Here is a 16,203-nt window from a genome sequence, read left to right on the forward strand (position 1 = left end):
TAAAAAAAGTATTAGTTTCTGATTGCAAAAAATACTATTTAAACAAAGCAATCTCTTGATAAATACTATTCTAAAACACGGGTTGAGACATGGTACGTTGACTTAGATAACTCATATTTTACTAACTTAAGTAAGCGTCTTTATCATATTTTAAAAATAATAGTCCCGGGCCTTATAATTAGAACTCATCATAAAGAAAAAATCGTATGTATTTTTTTATAATATACCAACCTTCAAATTTATTAAATTAACAATATGTTAGAAGTTATCTCCCTTTGACTTTGTGAAATGCTGTTGAGAGTTATTTCCCTTTAACTGTATTTTGGCTTACGTATGATGACGTAATTTCCGTTTTAATTTGTAATATAAACGATATTACTTACGTGTACAATCATTCAAAAAAAATGTAGAAAATCAGTTCATACGTCTTTCTCTCTCTCTCTCTCTCTCTCTCTCTCTCTCTCTCTCTCTCTCTCTCTCTCGCTGTGTGTGTTAATAGTAAAAGCCTTGCAAAGTGTCTTGATTTTTTATTATTTTTTCTTTTTCTTCTTTGTCATTAGTTTCTAGTATAAAGTCAACAGTCTGTTTTGATCAAGGTACGTCCATTTTTTTAACTCTAGGCTTTAATAATTGATTATCACGAATAGGACGCGTCAAAATTAGAGCCCATTCACTAATACTTTAAATCATAATTACTTGCCTTAACAAAATACATCGACATCGAGATCTATAGGATATAGTTCACATCTCTTCCTTGTAGCTTCTATCTAATATAGGTAAAAACCGTTGCTATTATTTCTCTATTCTATGTTCATTTTCTATGGTTGATGCTCGAATAAGCTCCAGTCTCTGGCACTACTTCCACCACTACCTATAAAACATTCGCAGCATAAACGCGTCCAGTTAAAACCACTACAAATACGTTTCGTGTCTTTTTATATCTAACTGAAGTGAAACTTTCCAAGTACTACTCACCTCAGGAACACAGTACTCCGCTTGCTCTTGATCCTTCCTTCATAATGCTGAATGTTTAGCAAGGGGGCATCAAGTATAATTTTTAAGTATTTAGTATGACTCGACCGAAGATTGAACCCCGATCTATCGGCTCATTGCCAAATACTCTTTACATTATGTTAACAATGAAAAAGAAGCAACCATTGACTATACCAACAAAAACTGTTCTACTCAAAACTGTTACATAACGGGGGCGGTTGATTTCATGTAAAAGCTTGAGCAACATTTAAGGGTCAGCAGAATTGAAGTCAACGAAACCACGAGACTTCCGGGCGGACATTTTCCATCTCTTGTCTGGCGATACTTCAAGCAGGGAACTTGCTCTAGGCGCTGTTCTCAATACGAAAGTGGACACACACAATGTAACAATGTGTAGTGAGACTAGCTATTTGTCTATCATCTTTCTAAACAAGGCCGATAGCCATTAGTCGCGTGCTCTCGTGTAATGAATGAATGCGTGAATGTAGGATTGACATTAAATTCTTAAAGATAAACTAAAATGACCGAAAATGGGCTGAAATGACTTAAATAAATAAAAGGTAAATGACTTAGAATGACTTTAATGAACTTAAGGATGAATTGAATGACATTAAGAATGACTTGAATGCTTAAAAAATAACTTGAATCCTTCAAAAACAACTTGAATGATCTGGAGAATGATTTGAATGCCTTATAGACTGACTGGTTGTAAAGTGGGTGATCATTTTACATTAAATTAATACAGAAAAGTAATCCCCCACTTTATATCACAATAAGTGCAGCATGTAGAAAGAACAGATACTACACTTTGATCTTGGCCAAAAGGCCAAGAAAAGGGTATTTATTTGCTCCCCCACCGAGCAAATTAGGCACAAGGCCGATTTTTAATGTGAGGAGTGAAGGGGGAATGGGGACCAACTCCCCGGGGATTAGGGGAGCTGGATAGTGACAATTGGTATGAAGGGTTGCCCCTACATTGACGAAGGTCTTATATGTGGAGCTTCCCCCACATATGGTATTTGCTTGCAGTATCTGCCGGAAAAGATACTACACTTTGATCTTGGCCAAAAGGCCAAGAAAAGCTTTAAAAGCTAAGAACAGCATCTATTAACAACAGACCTTTGATCTTAACCAAAAAGGCCAAGCACAAAAGTTTTACGGACAAACCGACAGACCGACAGACAAACCGACAGACCGACCGACCGACCGACGGACCGACGGGCCGACAGAGTGACTTATAGAGTTGCTTGCACGCGACTAAAAATGCACTTAAGTAACCTGTCTCCTTGACGTTTTCTGTGGCTGTTTTGAACGCTTCGGCGTTCGAGTCATTTGTCAAGAGACAATCCAGAACATGGGTTTCCGACAGATCTATAATTATTCACACAGATATCGGTAAGTGAACGTGCAATTCAGTAATTACTGAAACGTGTGCATACACCTACACTCTGAACATACAGACACACAAAACTTGAGTCATGTTTGTAGTTATGGCTATCCTTTCTGACCATGCAACACCGACACAGTTTAACGATGTATTTATAATTCGGAGCCTTTTTCATAAATTTCCATATTATTACAAGATCAACCTGTATTTTTGTCTCACATCTCAAATGTATGTTAGTAAATTCGTAAATATATTTGAACTTATCTACATGGAACGACGCCTTATAGTTTGCGTAACGTTTTAGTTAGTTTTTGTACTACGAATGTTGCAATCCGCTACTTATCTGAGAGCTAGATCTGTCCTAAGATGGAGGACTTCTATCACATATGAAACACTCTTTCTTGCCTTTGCAGAGTATAAAACTAACTTTGCCATCTTACGGGAGTGAGTTCTTTTCTTTCTTACAGCTTTTTCACATAGAAGAGTAGGTGCTCGACTGAGTTCCAATTTCGACGCTTCTATCAAAAACATTCATAGAAAGAATTTACCTAGCTGCAATCGCAGCAAATAACTTTCTTTTCTATACATCTCTTTACGGAACTTCCATGAGAAAATTTTCTTTCCAAAATATATAGCAAGTTTAATGTAAACAAATATTTGGCGAACCGTCCTTTTGGGCATTTAAGTTCTTTCAACTTATCTTCTGCTCGTTCCTTCATTGCTCCCAATCCTCTCGTAGTTCCATTCATTGTAACAACCCTTAAAATCAAGTAGCCAATTAATAAAAATAATGTCAATTTAATTTATATAAAATCGGAATTGGGTTGCGGCTTTTTATATAATACATTTAGTTTGGCATTTACCTTTGAGTGGGCAGTCAGTTTTATTGATACAATTGCAAGTTGTATTCGTAATATTACTTGCGTTATAACCTATTATTGTCGATAAATTAGATAATTTTAAGATGACAGAGACTGGAGTTGTTGAAGAGTGAGTAACGATAATAGCATACCATATTAATCCTTTCCAAGAATGCTTGATGCAAATTTAGTACAATACTTTAGAGTAGTTATAGAGTATATAAGTGACCATTCCCATAGAAGAGACGTTGCGAGCCTGTCTCTTCTGTATCGTTATTTTTATGGCAAGTGCTCATCTAAGCTTCAATCTATAGTCCCCCCTCGCTAAACTTTCACGACAAACACTCGTCTCGTCGAAACCACTATCAATAATTTCCCACACTCTTTATCTGTGCCTAAACCTAAATGCAGATTTCATGAACAAAGCTTCTTTCTTAGAACTGCACGCCTGTGGAACTCTCTTCTGATTGCCTGCTTTCCAGCTGACTACAATCTGATTGTCTTAAAGTCCAACGTAAACAAGTTCTTGATGAACCGTTCTCTTCAATAATCTAATTTACAAAATTCCCACTACTTATGTTTACTACGCTACAATCACATTGACTAATGTATACCCATTAACACTTATCCTCGAGTGGCCTTTATAAATGTATTATATAAGGATGAGTTGTCTGTTTGTATGTCCAGCTAAAATTTCAAAAATACACAACAAACTCCTAAAAATTTAGTATATCCGGAAAAATAATATCCAAAATTTAGAAGGAAAAAGAATTCATTCTTAAGGAATCAAATAGCCATTTATATCATTTAATGGCATAAACATCTTTTAATGTTATCATGTAAAGAGAAATAACTTCACGAAAAAAAATCAGAATTATTTCCCTTAAACCAACCCGAGTTGTGTGTGTATAAAAGAGAGGAATAGGCTGGGTTAAGAAATAAGAGGGAGGGGAAAGAGAAAAAGAGAGAGAAAAAAGGGATAGAAAATATGTCACATTTTTGCTTCAGGCAATGCCGGGAGCTCTAGTAGTTCTGATATAAATGCCAAGTACAGTAGAAAGTATGTACATATTTACGAGGTGCCTTCAATAAGTTTCCAGACTTTTTTCGCATGCGCAAGTTTATTGCTAGTACACACATGAAACTCTAGTCCCTTTCAAAGGAATCTCATTCGACTGGAAGACCCAATGGAAGTTCTCTTGTGTGAGCATGTCAATGATTCTCGTCACAGCATCTTTCATCTCCTTAATTGTCTCATAACGACACCCTCTAAGGTCTTCCTTGAGCTTAGGGAATAACTAAAAGTCACACAAAGCAAGGTGTGGGCTATAATTAGTGTGAAGAACTGTCTTGATGCTCATCTTGGTCAAATGGTCTGTGATCTCCTCTAAAAACCTTTGGGAAAAACTTTGCGCAAATCTTCTGCATCTTCAGTTCTTCCTGAATAATTGTGTGTACAATATCCACACGGTCCTTATCCGTGAAATTCTTTAGCCTGACTTCCTTACTCCTTCCATACCTCTCATCATCTCTCACAAACTCCTTGCCGTCCTTGAATCTCTTATGCCACTCAAAAACTGATGCTCGTTTCATGCAAGATGGTCTAAAAGCTATCTGAAGCAATCCATACGTTCCTGTAGCCTTTTTTCCAAGTTTAAAACAGAATTTTATCACATATCGTTTTTCTAAAGTTTTCTTACGTCCATATTGCATTTTTGAAATTCACCAGCTGTGACAATCAGGATTTAGTAGGGTGTATTCGAATTCCTACTGTAGCTGTTCATTTGAACGTGAAATCATAAAAATTGGCCAGTCATCTCATAAGATGTATAGCAATAACATACTGAATTTTCAAGAGTCTACGACAATTTTAAATGCCTGTACAAAAAAAAAGGTTTGAAAACCTATTAAATGCTCCTCGTATGTATCTATTCTATGAAACGTCGATATGTTTACCACCTGCATTTCTCTTTTCGTTTCTATGAAGACGCATTTGCTATTCAACCTTTTGTATTGCATATAAAAACACATTAATGCTTCTTACTTCAACTGTGAGCATAAAATTTTGATGTTCGATCATAGTATATGCGTTTAACTTGCATTTTAAAACGAAATATTGTGACATTTTAGATTTTTCGTTTGGTTTTTGAAGATAGTTTTCTCATGAAAAATAACTTTATTCGTAAGTTGCAGCCATTAAATCTACGCGTTAAACGATGAAAATGGTAATTTAAAACGAAGCGTGACACATCGGCTAGTTCAAATTTAAGCCCGACAGGTTAATGAAAATACCATTTGAAACGTAAGCCAGAAAGGTCAATGAAAATGGCAATTAAAACTTAGGCCAGAAAGATCAATGAAAATGCTAGTTCAAACTTAAGCCAGAAAAATCCATGAAAATATTATTTAAAACTTAAGCAAATCAGATAATTGAAAATGCTATTTAAGGCTTAAGTATAACAGATCAAGAAAAATGTTATATAAAACTTAAGCCAAAACAAATTAAAAAAAATTCTATTTAAAACTTAAGCCACACAGATCAAGGGAAATGATATTTAAAACTTAAGCCAGACAGCTCAATAAAAATACTATTTAAGACTTAAGCCGGACAAATAAAAAATATTATTTGAAACTTAACCCAGACAGCTCAATGAAAATGCCTTTTTAAAACTTAAGCCAGATAGCTCGATGCAAATACTATTTGAAACTTAAGCCACACAGATCAATAAAAATTACACTAGACAGTTCAATAAAATGCTATTTTAAATTTAAGCCAAAAATGTCAATGGAAATGTTATTTACACCTTAAACCAGACAGGTCAATGAAAATGCTATTTAAAACTTGAGCAAGACAAGTCAATGAAAATACTATTTATTGAAACTTATGCCAGAAAGGTCAATATAAATGTTATTTGAAACATAAAACAGCTCAATGAAAATGCAATTTGAAACTTAAGCAAGACTGATCAATAAAAATATTTTGCGAAATTAAGCTAGACAGGTCAATGAATATACTATTTGAAACTTAATCCAAACAGCTCAATGAAAATGCTTTTCCAAACTTAAGCCAGACAGGTCAATGAAAATACTATTTGAAACTTAAACCAGAAAGATTAATGAACACGCTATTTTAAACATAAGCCAAAATAGTCCAATGGAAATTCTATCTCAAAATTAAACCAGGCAAGTCAATAAAACTGCCATTTAAAACTTAAGTCAGACAGCTCAATGAAAATGCTATTTCAAACTTAAGCCAGACAGATCAAAGAAAATGTTATTTAAAACTTAAGCCAGACAGGTCAATAAACAAAGTGAGACATGCATGCTGAAAATGTTATTTAAAACTTCAGCAAAGTAGACAAATTCAAATTCTATGTCGTTTCAAACTTGAATGTTAAAAAAACACATTTCTGAGAGCAGAAAATATGATTGTGGGTTTGAACTTTGCCTGGACAACTACATTTTATTTATAAGAAAGAGATATTTGTCCGCCAATGTGACAAAAAATGAATGTAACGGGGTTAATTCTCACTCAATTACAGAAATGAATCACTGCAATATAGTTTGAATAAGTTGGCGTTATCGCCTAAAGAAATATAACTAAATATTTAAGACACTTCTTCGTAAGCTCAGCCGTAACATCCACGACTACAGATAATGTTGTGCGTTCGAATCTTGTTATTTTTGGTCACATGTTAGATTTGGTATCGGTAAAACACACACACACACACACACACACACACACACACACACACACACACACATATATATATATATATATATATATATATATATATATATATATATATATATATATATATACTAGCAAAAGTACCCGTTGTTGACTGAGTTCAAAAACAGCCTACAGAAAATGGACTCTGATTTATGAAAGTATGATAGGTTATGAAAAGGAAGGGTTGTAATGAGATAGCTTCGAATTTGGGGGTATCAAAACCAAAGCAAAATATGATGAAAGTAAAAATAAAGTAGATAAACCCCATAATTTATTATACCATACCTGTTCACACTGAAACACTTATCACAATATTCTGTGGATCTATATTAAAAAAAAACTTGTTGAACTTTGTGACATATTTCCATTCTATCGAGGTCAGGTGCGAACGAACACCCATAATTTTATTATACCATATTTCTTCAAACTGAAACATAATTATCAAAGTATACCTACGCAGATAGATATGAAAAGTCTTTATTAAAGTTTGTGTCTATTTCCATTTTATGGAGGCCAGACGTGAACGCAGACCCCACAATTTTATTATACCATCCCTATTTAAGTTAAAACATACTTATCAAAGTATTATTATGTATATCTATATCAAAAACACTTGTAAACGTTTTTTTTATTTTTTTTTATTTCCATACTTTGTGGACCAGGCGTGAACGCAGACCCCACAATTTTAATAAACCAGCGTTCTGCTAGATCAAACATACCCATTCCTGTGTCTCGATACATCTTCTATCATTATATGTGATCAGTTTCTTAAAATAGTCAACCGTATAGGAGCCTATTCGTGACCAGACACACACACACACATTCAGCTTTATATTATAGATATATATATATGTATACACATATATATATATATATATGTATACATATATATATATGCATACATATATATATACATATATATATATTATATTTTGTGTACAGAAAGTTGTTAGATGAGACAAGTCATTGGTACCGTCGGTTTCGAGCCCGATAATTAGGACCGTTTAAGATATCCATATCAAGCTCTCTTCAGCCAATACTCATCTCTCATACGCTCTTATTTTCGGATTTTCCTTTTAATTGAGCACTTCCAAAAAAACTAATCATATATATATATATATATATATATATATATATATATATATATATATATATATGATTAGTTGCGTTATATTATATATATATATATATGATTAGTGCGTTATATTATATATATATGATTAATTATATTATATATATGCGTGACTATCTATATAAAAATTCATAATCAGAATCACGTTGTCTGTATATGTTGTTTATATACCTAATTGATTAATTTATTGGATTTTTATTTTAACTCTTTTAATCTATTTAATTTTATTCAAAATGCCTTTCAGTTCACGTAATTTTTTTTTATGAATTTTCAAATTCATGCTTAACCAGTGATATACGTTTTGCAAATATTTATCTTTTAATGAGAAGTGCTTATCTTTGAAAATTCGTGGGTTAAGTGTTTTCTTTATTATAATTCCTTGTTTGAGTCGTGAATGTTGTACTTCACTAATTCTTATTTTCATCATAAATTTCTGTTATTTATATGTGTGTATGTGCGCGCGTGTGTGTGTGTGTGCGTGTGGGGGGGGGCGTGTGTGTGTGGGGGGCGTGTGTGGGGGGAGGGGTGCGAATCGAAAAGCAAGAAATAAGGGAAAAGATGAAAGTTAAAGTATTTTTTCTTTTTATGTTTTTTTGTGTGTGTTTTCTTTTAATCAAGAGGAGATTATGAAAACAGATGAGACCATTTTTTTCGGTTGTATTCTTTTATCAGATTTGCTATTTATGCGCATAAGAATGTAACTAAAAGCCTTTTTGTTTTCTTCTTTATTTGCCTTGGAAAAAACATAAATAAGTAGAAAGAAGATAATAATTTTGATGCTTTATTAGAGATTACAACGTCTCTATCCACTGCGCCACAGTGCCCGATGCGCAGTGGATAGAGATTGAATCTCTAGTGGATAGATGTTGAATCTCTGTTGAGGAATAGTTTAATCTGCTGTTAAGGAATAGTTGGCCGAAACATCGTGAAAACGTCGTGGAACTACAACTTAAAGATGTGGATACGATGGGAGGTTGAATGCCTATGTCTGAGGATAGCGGTTTTAATCCTACCCAAAACCGGCTAGAGGCTTAGTTGGCCAAAACGTTGTGAGACGACAACAACTACAGAAGGCAGTAATTGTTGGGGATGCAGTTAGGAGATTCTGCGTTCCTATTCTGTCGCGGTAAGCACCTGACGAAGGCCAGAGGAATAGTTGGTCGAAACGTAGTGAAATAACAACTTAAAGATGAGGATAATAATCCGTAATAAATAAATCAATAAATAATAAAAATTCGGAAGAATTGTTAAATTACAAGGTCGTTCCAAAAGTAAAGCCTCCTATTTTTTAATTAAAAAATGTGAAGAACTACAAAGACGAAAGTGGTACCATTAAAACGAGCGATCTTTTGCGCTCCAGAATTTATTTTTCTACGTAGTTATCATGATTATCAATACAGTTTAGCATCTCTGCTTCCGACACACGTCTATGACATGGATTGCGTTCTTAGAGTCTCACAGCGTCAATATCTGCAAGAGAGATATGGACGTTTTCGGTACATAAGTACATAAGTTCAGTTATTATAACAATGCAATTTGAAATCCCCTCTGATCCATTCGGGCGAAATAAGAAAAAATAGGAGTTATTACTTTTGAAACGTCCCTCGTATTATATTAAATCTATTTTTTAATATAGTTATTCAGGGGAATATGTTTCGTCTTTTCAATATTCATCAGTGGGGAGAGACAAAGCTGACGCACAAACTCGAAATCCGAACGCTGGACATTATTAATCATTACTTATACGAACAGTCCTGGGCTTATTTGCTTGCCGATAATGAACGCTATTTAGATCGTTTATAAACAGATGCTAGTATTTATTTGTTTACTTCACTTACAAGATTCGTGCCGGAGAAAATTCAATTCTTAACGCTTAAGTGGAAAGTATATATATATATATATATATATATATATATATATATATATATATATATATATATATATATATATATATATATATATATATGAGCAAACAGTTAATGAAATATGTTTAAAAACATTTTGAAATAAGTTAAAAACATATTTAATCTCTTTTTTCTCTCCTTTCTCTTCCCAGATTTTTTTTTATTTATAGTTATGTCTCGGAAGTAGAGTGAAAAGCACATCTTATTTTTCTTTTATTAATATATTTTTTCCTTGTACACATTTTTGTGAATTATTCCATGGATTTCTGCCTTTGGATTATTATGGACCATCTTCTTCCAATTACGGGACTTCCTTGGATTTTACTTGTACAAATGGAAATTCTTTTAACTTTCTTGAAGTTTTACATTTGGATTTTACCGTCACTGGATTTTTTATCTTCCACCAGATTATCCATTAATGTGTAATCACCTTTTTCTTTACCATATTCCCTCTGCTTAACTTATTTTGTTTTCAAGTAAGATCTTTGACTTATTTGTTGTTTCATCAAATACTTCTCCATGCAAAATCCGATCCCGCATTTTGCTAATTCCTACCCTCTGATGAGAAGGAGAATATTTCTTTTAAACTCCGCGGATTAAGGACTATCCATTTATCTAGTGTTTCCTTTTCAGATTAAATACGTTTTTAACTCATTTCAACGTGTTTTTTTTTAACATATTTCATTAACTGTTTGCTTATATTATAAGCTTTATTTCCTATTTGGTATTATCGAGCTTTTATATCTGGCTGATATAATTTTATAAATATTAATTCTTTAATATTTATAATTTACTTTAATTTTACCATCTTGCATCATTTTGGTAAATTCAATTGTAATTTTCATTTTATATATATATATATATGTGTGTGTGTGTGTGTGTGTGTGTGTGTGTGTGTGTGTGTGTGTGTGTGTGTGTGTGTGTGTGTGTGTGTGTGTGTGTGTGTGTGTCCACACATATAGGTTCTATTTATGACATACGAAATAAGTAAAAACATAATTGGAATAGACAAAACCATTAAAAGATTTTGGAAAAAAATAATTAAGAGCAAAGTCCTTCAATAATAAATAATTGGCTGTTTTGAAAAAAAAATGACTCAAGGAAAATACGAAGGTATTATTTGACATATAATGTCAAGAGTCTATTAAACTTTGAAACAACAAAACACTTCGGGTAATCAATAAACGTGAAATGGCAATTCGTTACCGTTGATATTATTATTTCTACTTGAAGTTGACAGAGATTAATTTATCTGTCCACACACATACACACACGCACAGACCTGAATGCATACACATATGTATACAAGTTAGAAAAGCAGTTCATCCAAGGCTTGAAAATTGTTAAACAAAATGTTTTTACTATAGGCTTTAAAAATAAAGATACAAGATTCAATTTGAAATTTATTTATCTTCAAAGCGCACTTTTATACATTTTACAAAGTAATGTATAAAAATTTAATCTAAATTGAATCAAAAAATTACCTTGGATTTATTTTATGTAATGTACATTCTGTTGTACTTTTAAAAAAAAAATCTTTGAAAATTTTATATCTATATCATTAATTGCTAGATGAAAGATAATGTTTTTAAATTGCAACAAAATGTACATTAAATAAAATAAATCCAAGGTAATTTTGTGATTCAATTTAAATTAAATTTTTATACCTTACTTTGTAAAATGTATAAAAGTGCACTTTGAAGATAAATAAATTTCAAATTGAATCTTGTACCTTTATTTTTAAAGCCTATAGTAAAAACATTTTGTTTAACAATTTCCATGCCTGATATGAAATGCTTTTCTAACTTGTATCTTATCTTTTTAAGATTATATTTTAAAACTCTCCTTCTCTCTGTTTCAGTTTGTATTTCTCCTCACACCACAACTCATTTTTGCACCCCCTCTTTGTATTATTACCGGTCTGAATATTCTCTCTGTTTCAGTTTGTATTTCTCCTCATACCACATCTGAATTTTTAAAAACAAAAATTTTAGAATAACATTTTCAGATTAAATTTTTTTAAACTTATTTCATAATAGAAAATCTTTAAAATTTAATAAGGAACATATTTCATATAGGTTTCATTAATAAATATTCAGTACATAATGAGAAAAATAGAGATGAAAATTTCAAAACTAGTGTATAACTAGTTATGGTCAATAGTAGTCCTCGCCAGCGAAAGTCTTTGTTATTGTTATTCTATTATTATTATTATTATTATTATTATTATTATTATTATTATTTAAAACATTTTGTGTCCTGCTCTTTCGCGCGAGGACTAATATATATATATATATATATATATATATATATATATATATATATATATATATATAAGTGAAATTGTCTCTGTGTGTACATTTCCCTACCAAATTACTCTGTCAATTTTCAGTCTACAGACTCGAAATTTGACCTAAGAGGAATTGAGATTTGGGAAAATCTTTTTAATCGGTTTTCGGACAGAAATTTGGCTGTCAAGGAGTCAAAGTTTAACGATATTACCTTTCAAAACTCATCAAAAATCTTCCGCCAATTTTTGGTCGAAACGTTTGAAATTTTAGACTTGGGTTACTTGGACACGGATCTAACTTTTCTTTAACTTGATTTGAGCCCAAAATAATAAATGTTAAGGGGTATAAATTGGGGTCAAAGTTTTTAAAAGTTTGACCTCTCAGCCAAAGTTTGCTCTAAACATTTGAAATTTTACATAAAGTGTATAGGGCAAGTTTTTTAATCTCTATTTGGCCGAAAATTTGGCTACCAAGGGTCAAAGTTCAAATTTTTTTACCTTTACGGTCTGTAGGAAACTATTCAGCAAATTTTCGGTCTAAACATTTTACATTAAGGGTATTCAGACCTTCAGCAAGCTTTTTAATCAGTTTTTGGCTGCCAAGAGGTACTCTACCAAACTCCTCCGCCAATGTTTGGTCTAAACACTTGACATTTTAGATGTAGGTGACCTGGACATGAGTCAAACTTTTTAATATATATATATATATATATATATATATATATATATATATATATATATATATATATATATATGCACATAAAGTTATGAACAGTACATAGGGCCCGAGCAAAGCTGGGCTGAATCATATATATATATATATATATATATATATATATATAGTAGAACCCCGAGATACGGTGGAACTAGGATAAGTTTTTTCAGGTTGCAATGTAGAATACGATGTTTTCCGGTCCCTGATTACGGTATTTAACCCGTCTTACAGTGTTATTTATAATGTTATTTGATTATACACATGTGTATTATATGCTGTACTGTATTTTGTTATTAATTTTTAATAACGTATCCTAACGTTCTACTGTATATATATATATATATATATATATATATATATATATATATATATATATAATTAAAAAGAACAAACCAAGTTATGTGTTCATCAACGTTTCGTCTTTATTTCGAGACTTCCTCTGGATGAAAATATATATGGATATAATGGATTCGGAAACGACTGGGACTATTTTTATAAAACTTTACACGAAGGTACTTTATGAGCCTGTCAGTGTTCTTAGACAGGTTCTGTATTGGAATGTCTTCGGTAAATATCGAAATAATCCAATGAACCAATGAACCTTATACAGCCTACCATAAGAAGTGGATTTGAGAAGTTTTATTACAACATAAGGTCCGACATATAAAATTGACAATAGATTCTTAGATATGATAAGGATGCGGTCAAAATGAATGTTTCTGCTTCAAGTACAATTGCACAACGATACTTGACTTTTTCATCTTAGATTTAAATTCAAGGACAATAAGTAAGGCCAGGCATATAAAATCAACAGTAGGTTCTCTACAGTGCAATGTAGACATTTATATATTTTATTTCACATTATATATATATATATATATATATATATATATATATATATATATATATATATATATATAAATTATTGCGGCAGGCGCAACTCACTTCCAGAACTAAAGTATATTTTATCATGGATTTCCTGTGATTAAATTACATAATAATATATATATGTCTGCCTGTCTGTCTGTCTGTCTGTGTGTGTGTGTGTGTGTGTGTGTGTGTGTGTGTGTGTGTGTGTGTGTGTGTGTGTGTGTGTGTGTGTGTGTGTGTGTGAATTCAGCTAGTAAGATTATGAAAATAAAAGTTTTACTCCATCTTCCATTGCTGTGGTTTCGTCTAGGTAAACAGTCCGTTAACATGAAAGTTCGTTTCGGTAGCTAGAACGCAGGCTGGTCGACATCCGTACAAAATATCTCCATTTTCTTTCATTGATTTTCATTTCATACCCCACAGATTCAACTTCATGCAGCGTTGCAGACGATTCCTTCCAGCGGATAGAAAATAATTATTCATCCTGTTTATGTGGCGGGAACATTTATCTACGGCGCAATACTAAATCTACATATCGCCATATCGTAGAGTTCTTAAGAGTTAGCAATGGCCAGTCGCCTGCGGGGTTTTTTCTTTATCGGATGAATTGCTGGTACGGCTCGTTGCTAATATCAAACTTATTTGAAAAGCGATGTCTTGTAAAGCGCCAGAGGTAATGGCCGGAGTTCGAAAGTAATGCGGAATTGCCAGGAGATCGTTGGTAATTGGAATGGTGGTAATTCGATTGTTGCCATAAGTCTTAGAGTATTGCCATAAAAGAAAGAGAGAAATCTGGAAGTAATAAAGGAATCCAGGAGGATTGCGAAGAAACATTTATATAACAGAGAAAACGGTGAAAAGGTTTGTCGAATTAGAGACAAAAAGAAAGAAAAAAAGAATTACAGATTGAAGTAAAGAAGGAGAGAAGGGACAATTGAAAGAAAGAAAAACAAGCGGGAAAACTTATTAGAAAATTATTCAGAAATTCTGGACATTTATTAGAATAGACAACAGAACAAAAAAGGTGAAAAAATTAAATATACAACAAATAAATGTTACCAAAAGGCAACATAAGTTACTCTTCTACCTACCTATAAGTTTTTTTAATGTGTTTTATCTTATTGTAAAATGTTATTTTACTTAAAAACAAAAGTCGTGTAAAAACTGTCGAGTTCAAATGAAAACAAATGACACTGTCTTTACAGCCAGTTTAGAGCTTCGATAATCGCTCAAAAATCGAAAATTAAACAACATACCTGTAGAACATTACATTTTCGTACGATTAATGGAATTTATTGGATGTGTTTCTAACACTATTTTGTTTAATTTTCGATTTTGAGCGATTATCTATAATCGCTAAAAAAAGTGGGTTCAAAACGAAACTGTCAATTTTTTTTCGTTTCAGCTCAACAGACTTGATGTTACTTTTGCGCCTAGTATTACTAAATGGTTAACCATCTGGCACGTAAACGTTGCTTAACTTCGGTGATCCAACGAAAACCAGTGTATCAACGTGATCATACCGTGATTTGTTTTGTAGGCGTATATTTTGTAAACGAATATCGGATACAAAGATTCCCGGGTTCAATACAAAAATTCCCAAGTTCAAAAAAATGCACATTGAGAAGGCTGGAGATTACATCGGCCGATACGTTGTGAGAATAAAATAAAAGATTAGAATAATAGGCGAGATAATTTAAATAATTGAAAAGACTCATATAAGTTTTACAACTAGATCGGCGTAGCCGTTTCCGAGAAAAAGTGGAACAAACAGAGAAACTGATTAAGACAAACATACTATATATTACGTATATATAGTTTTGTTTTAAGATTTACTTCAGCAGGACTCAATAAATAAGTGGAGCTTAGTAATAGTATGCAAACATACTTATCGCAAGTAAGCTACATAACAATGCTTGTGTTTAATTCCTGAAGATAAATTGATGTTCCATGAGTTGAATGATAATTTATAATTTATAATCGATAATTTATGATTTATAATTTACTTTTTTGTATTTATAATTCATTTTTATAATTTATGATTTATTTTTTATAATTTATAATTTTTTTTCATTTATGATTTGTAATTTATAATTTATTTTTTATCATTTTTAATTTATGTTTATATAATCTATTTTTTATAATTTATAATTGATTTTCCATAATTTATCATTTATAATTTATAGTTTATAATTTACTATTTTTCTTTTATAATTTATCATTATCCGAAGCTGTTTTGTGTATTTAAATATTAAGGTGCAAAATACATCCAGTTATAAACACGAATTAATATTGGCCTGGTTGGTTGCTAGAGTTTAC

The 16,203-nt window shown here is 32.0% G+C and overlaps 1 protein-coding gene and 1 pseudogene across 1 annotated transcript in view; both read right to left on the reverse strand.

The window, feature by feature from the left end:
- The window catches only part of LOC145258225 (uncharacterized), a 371,050-nt gene that overhangs the window by 228,739 nt on the left and 126,108 nt on the right, over window positions 1-16,203 (reverse strand). The window lies entirely within an intron of this gene.
- LOC145258454 (U2 spliceosomal RNA) lies at window positions 1,706-1,832 on the reverse strand (annotated as a pseudogene).

The sequence above is a fragment of the Euprymna scolopes genome, chromosome 33, assembly GCF_053919585.1.
Source record: "Euprymna scolopes isolate OS-2025 chromosome 33, ASM5391958v1, whole genome shotgun sequence".
Classification (NCBI taxonomy): Eukaryota; Metazoa; Mollusca; class Cephalopoda; order Sepiida; family Sepiolidae; genus Euprymna; species Euprymna scolopes.